General features: G+C 37.8%; 1 pseudogene across 1 annotated transcript; it reads left to right on the top strand.

Annotated features, from left to right (window-relative positions):
- The first annotated feature begins 1,997 nt into the window (after positions 1–1,997).
- Positions 1,998–5,593, top strand: LOC308241261 (non-histone chromosomal protein HMG-17-like; annotated as a pseudogene). Its single transcript has 2 exons — positions 1,998–2,009; positions 5,331–5,593. The product of its transcript is annotated as a non-histone chromosomal protein HMG-17-like (transcript).
- The last annotated feature ends 433 nt before the right edge of the window (positions 5,594–6,026 follow it).

Below are 6,026 nucleotides of genomic sequence, written 5' to 3' on the forward strand. Positions count from 1 at the left end.
GGTGGTGAGGGCATGAGTGGGGGTAATCGGCGGGGGGGGGTGGAAATGGGGGAATAAGGGCACATATGTAACACCTTAATCAATAAAGAAATTTTTTAAAAAGTGATGTATTTTATGACTGCTAAAATTTGGTTTGCTGATACAAGAGGATCAGGAAAAGAGGGAAAAATAAACTATTACTACTGGCCAATAGAGTTTAGTTCTCCTAGGAATATTTCATCAGGTATTTAACTTAATATTTGCCTTAGGTCCTAATATTTGTTATTAGGAAGCAAATAACAACTTAACTCCTTGGCCCCTGGGATATCAGTATTAATAAGGTACAAGGCCCAGATTGGAACTAGCTTTTTGGAAGAGACATGATGAAATACTTCCCAAGTCTTGTTTGTTTGTTTGTTTTGTTTTATTTTGTTTTGTTTTGTTTTGCCTTATTTGCATTCTTTTATTCCACTGGTTATACTTCCAAAAGATTTCCCTTTATTCAAGCACAAATATTAGGTAACACAATTATGCTCTACATATACCTATTTTTATCTCTATTAAATGGGATTATTTAAACAAATGACTTTACAAGGCTATCAAAATAATACAAGGCAAAGAGATGAATGATATAAAATTTGCCTTCCAAAAATATACATTTAAAAATGACTGAGGGATCAAAATATATTTGTAAATAGCTGTTATAAAAGTAAAATCTTCTTGGCAAAAGCAGTTTAAACGGTAGCACAAAATGATATTTTTTAAAAGTGAAAATCTTTTTCTAAGTGCTCTGCTTTCTACCTGCCTTTCCATTCCCACACTCCATTTGTGATAGACAGAATAATGTCCCCCACCAAAGATGTCCCTATCCTAATCCTTAGAACATGTGACTATGATACTTTACATGGCAAAAGGGACTGACAAGTGTGACTAAGCCAGTGAACTTGAAATGGGGAGATGATTTTGGAGTATCTGAGCTTCCAGAAGGAACACAGCTTTGCCAACACCTTGATTTTTTTAGCCCAGTTAAAGTTATTTTGGACTTCTGACCTCCGGAACTATAAGATAGTAAATTTGTGTTGCTATAAAGCCACTAAGTTTGTGCTACTTTGTTACACCAGCAATAGGAAATTAACACACCATTTAACCATTGCTGTACTTGTAGAGTCTTCCAAATATGTACAAAGGCCTGTTGTGATATTCTTTTATTCTTCTTGCACCTTTATCAGGCTGTCCTCTAATATTTGTGGGGCCAAGGTGAGGGTGTAGATGGAATATATCTAAATAAGTTAAAGTTAACAAGACAACAAAGTAAAATACCTTCTATCCTCCTACCTTAACAAATATAACTTCAAAACAAAAACAACAACAAAAAAGATTTTTGATGCTAATCTAGGATTGTATAAGACCAAATGTTGGCAAAATATTAAAGGTGGCCAAATGTAATTACTATCACATAATGGTGGGTGTTCTCTTGATGGTGCATCTGGTTTGGAAGAGTCATATGTAATTCATAAGTGATTATATAATTATGCCATAAGTCCTTTTCTTTTTTCTACAAAATTCCATTTCTCCCTCAGTAGATTGACTATTCATATACTTTGCCTAGCCTTTTCTCTTTCTACTTGGGGTAATTTTATTTTTAGGTGATATATGAAAGTTCCTTACATTCTGGATATTTATTCCCTCAGCTGCCTCTTGCTTCCAATGAATAGTTTGTAAGAAGAAGTTAAAGAGTTACATGTTTTTATTTTAAACTTTGTCTCAAAGACAGCATATAGAATTATCTGCTGGATTTGAACCTTGCCCCTTGGTTGTTTCATTTGGTTTTGTTTTTTACCAATATAAGAAACCTGCCATTTGTTAGTTTAAACTATTTACACTTACTGTGTTGCTGTGATAGTAGGCCTTATTTTAGCCATCTTATTTCCAGTTATCTATTTACCATACTTTATAAGTTTGTTTACCTATCCTTGTCTATTACCGTCATTACAAGTATTCAGGAACTTCTGGTCAAGATGACAGTGCAGGTAAACGCAGTACTCACCTCCTTCCACAACCACATCAAAATTACAACTTAACTACAGGACAACCATCATTCAGATGTAATCTGGCTGAATGGAAGGCCTGTAACTAAGGATATAAAGAAGACACATAGAGACTGGTAGGAAAACAGGCTGGTCCCACACCCACATGTGGCAGATGAAAATCGGAAGGAATATCTCAGCTGCAGAGGTCCCCCCTGAGGAGCAAGGGCTCCCACCCCCACACCAAGTCCTCCAGCCCAGGGTTTCAGTGCCAGGAAGAGAAGTCTCTGTAATTTCTTGCTGCAAAACCCAGCAGGGTTTGAGGCTGAGGTAGATGGAGGGTGTTTGGAGCCCCAGGCAGATCCTCGTAAGGGCTTACTTTCACTCCCTCCCTCTGAGCTCCAGCGCTGGCATAGCAGCTTGAGAGGCACCAGAGACATACGGGGAGGACCTGAATTGTCCAGCATCAGGTCAAGAGCTGGGGAGCAGCTTTATCACAGACAGAAGCTCTGGCAGAGGCCATTGCTCCTTTGATAAGCATTGAGTGGGTGTCATATCTGAGACTCCAACAACCTCGCTCACACTGTTAGCCTTGGTATTTCCCTGAAGCCCTGTCCCCCCTCTCCCCTGCAACTTTCTGCCTCACCCAAGCTGTTTCCAGTGGATTTCCCACATAAATGGCCTGTCTTGGCTCATTATCTTGGTTCTTCATTATTTTCTCCTGTTTGCTGTTCTTTTTTTTTTTAATCAAGAAGAACAGACTTCATTCGAACATGAGTTCTATTTTGTGTGTGTGTGTGTGTGTGTGTGTGTGTGGCATCAATAAGTATTTAGATATAGGGAATACATAACTACACAGTAACATTATTCACCACCATTGAAAATGGTGTTTTGTTTGGCAGGATTTTGTTTGGAAAAACAATATTTTTGAAAATTGCACTCTAAAAAGATTTACACAGCTTCAATAGAGATGCAAGATACAGACTTTAAAAAACAACAAACACATTATATTCTTCAATAGGGTTGCATAAATAAAATATGGTTCAGGGCTGCTCTGTTTATGAATTTAGGCAGAGTAAGACTTATACCGTAAAGTGCAGATTAAGTATTATTAGCTTTTCTAATGCAAATACAGCACTTCCATTGGTTTGGTTTTTGAGACATCAAAATCCCAAGCATTAAGAAATGAATCTTAAGTTTAGAATAGTACAGTAAATTCAGTAGTGGCAATGTTTCTTTTATTTCAATTAACAAAAGACAACCTTGACAACTCAATCCTAGTTTATAAATTCTGCCATTTTTATACTTTCTTCCAGTAAAAGCCAATCATTAAAAAGAAAAAAAGCCTGTCTTGTTGCCAGTTATTTTATAGTTAACAACAGCACCTTCTACAAGGCTACATTGGCTTGTCATAAGTGTAATTAATAATTTAAACAAAATGAAGAACCTAATTCAAAAATAATTTTGACATTCATGCTCACCGTATTGACCACAAAGTCTAAATAGGTATGTTTTAACCATAATTGCTCACAAAATCCATGACAATAGACTTAGTCATTAGCACAGACAGTAAATGTACATGTTTTTTATCATCAGAAGGAAGAAATTGTTTAAGGGTGAAAAAAATAACTTAAAATGGATCAAGGACTTAAACATAAGACAGGAAACCATAAAAATACTAGAGGAATCCATAGGCAGAAAAATCTCTGACATATGCCAAAGCAATTTCTTCCCTGATACTGCTCCTAGGCAATGGAAACTAAAGAGAAAATAAACAAATGGGACTACATCAAAATAAAAAGCTTTTGCACAGCAAAGGAAACCATCAATAAAACAACAAGAAAGCCCACTGCATGGGAGAACTTATTTGCCAATGATATCAACAATAAGATTTTAATCTCCAACATTTACAGGGAACTCATGCAACTTAACAAAAAGAAGATAAACAACCCAATCAAAAAATGGGCAACTGATCTAAATAGACACTTTTCAAAAGGAAGGCCAAGAGACATATGAAAACCTGCTCAAAGTCACTAATCATCAGAGAAATGCAAATCAAAACAACAATGCGGTACCATCTCACACTTGTCAGAATGGCTATTATCAACAAATCAACAAATGACAAGTGCTGGCAAGGATGTGGAGAAAAAGGAACCTTCGTGCACTGCTGGTGGGAATGCAGACTGGTGCAGCCACTGTGGAGAACAGTATGGAGTTTCCTCAAAAAACTAAAAATGGATCTCCCATTTGACCCAGTGATCCCACTTCTAGGAATATATCCCAAGAAACTAGAAACACCAGTCAGAAAGGATATATGCACCCCTATGTTCATAGCAGCACAATTCACCGTAGCTAAAATTTGGAAACAGCCTAAGTGCCCATCAGCAGATGAGTGAATTAAAAAACTGTGGTACATCTACACAATGGAATACTATGCTGCGGTAAAAAAGGAGTTCTTAACATTTGCAGCAGCTTGGGTGGAGATGGAGAGCATTATGCTAAGTGAAATAAGCCAAGCAGAGAAAGATAAATATCACATGACCTCAGTCATTTGTGGAATATAATGAACAACATAAACTGATGAACAAAAATAGATTCAGAGACAGAGAAACATCCATCAGAACGTCAAACCTCAGGGAAGGTAGGGGACAGTGGGAGTAAGGGGGAGAGATCAACCGAAGGACTTATATGCATGCATATAAGCCTAATCAATGGACACAGACCACAGGGGGGTGGGGGCATGAATGGGAGGTGGGGAGTAATGGGGGAATAAGGACACATATGTAATACCTTAATCAATAAAGAAATTATACAAAAAAAACTCCTAAGTCTTCTTCTCAGTGTGCTATATATAGATTAATAAGTCAGCTACCTTCAGCACACCAGGTTTTCAAACGCTAGCATCTCAGCTTATTGATTTGGATCTTCTGACAAAATAAATAAATAAATAAATAAATAAATAAATAAATAACTTAAGACTGACAAATTGAATAACCACAGATAAGCTCCTTTTGCTGAAATGTTCATGCCACCTACATCTTTCTTTCACTGCAATGGAAATAATTTTTTATTTTAAATTTCCATTGAAGTTATTTTAATGTATTTATCTCTGTACAGTTTTCTGCAGAATAACAAGGTAATTATGGAATGTAATTTTAGAAAACAATATTATGCAGTCTATTGAGACCCATTAAAATATCAATCACCCGGAACAGAGTGAACAAGAGGCAAGAACAACCCCAGGATGACCACAGCCTTTGCGCCTCTGCTTCCCTGCAGCCAGCACCTGTGGCCTGACATGGTGACCTTCCTCATCATGCGCAGGAGAAGGCTGAAGGGGATGCTAAAGGAGATAAAGCCAAGGTGAAGGAGGAACCACAGAGAAGATCTTCCAGGTTATCTGCTAAACGTACTCCTCCGAAGCCAGAGCCTAAGCCTAAAAAAGCCCCTGCAAAGAAGGGAGAGAAGGTACCCAAAGAGGAACGGGGAAAGCTGATGCTGGCAGGGGTGGGAATGACCCTGCAGCAAACAGAGGTGCCCAGGCAGACCAGGCACAGAACGCTGAAGATGCTGGAGATGCCGAGTGAAGTGTGTGCATTTTTGATAACTGTATATTTCTGGTGACTGTACAGCTTGAAATACCATTTTTATCAAGTTTTATAAAAATGCAGAATTTTGTTTTACTTTTTTTTAAGCTATGTTGTTAGCGCACAGAACATTTTACTGTTGTTTTTTGGAGAAGGACATATAGTACTAATATAATGTTTCCAAAGCTGAATTGGCATGGGGAAAAAAAACACCTTTCCCTTCTAGTTTTGAGAGACTTCCTCTTGGTTCCTGGGAGGAGGGATCCCTTGATGATGTTGACACACATTAGCCACGTTGGCACAAACACTTTGTGGTATGGAAAAAACTATATCCTTTTCTCCCTCTCCACTTTAAGAATGGACTTGACTCCCTTAAGCCCAGAGACCTGTTGGGCCTGACCACCCCCCCCCAAAAAAAAAAAATTGGTTACTA

The sequence above is a fragment of the Plecotus auritus genome (assembly GCF_963455305.1).
Source record: "Plecotus auritus genome assembly, chromosome: 2".
Classification (NCBI taxonomy): domain Eukaryota; kingdom Metazoa; phylum Chordata; class Mammalia; order Chiroptera; family Vespertilionidae; genus Plecotus; species Plecotus auritus.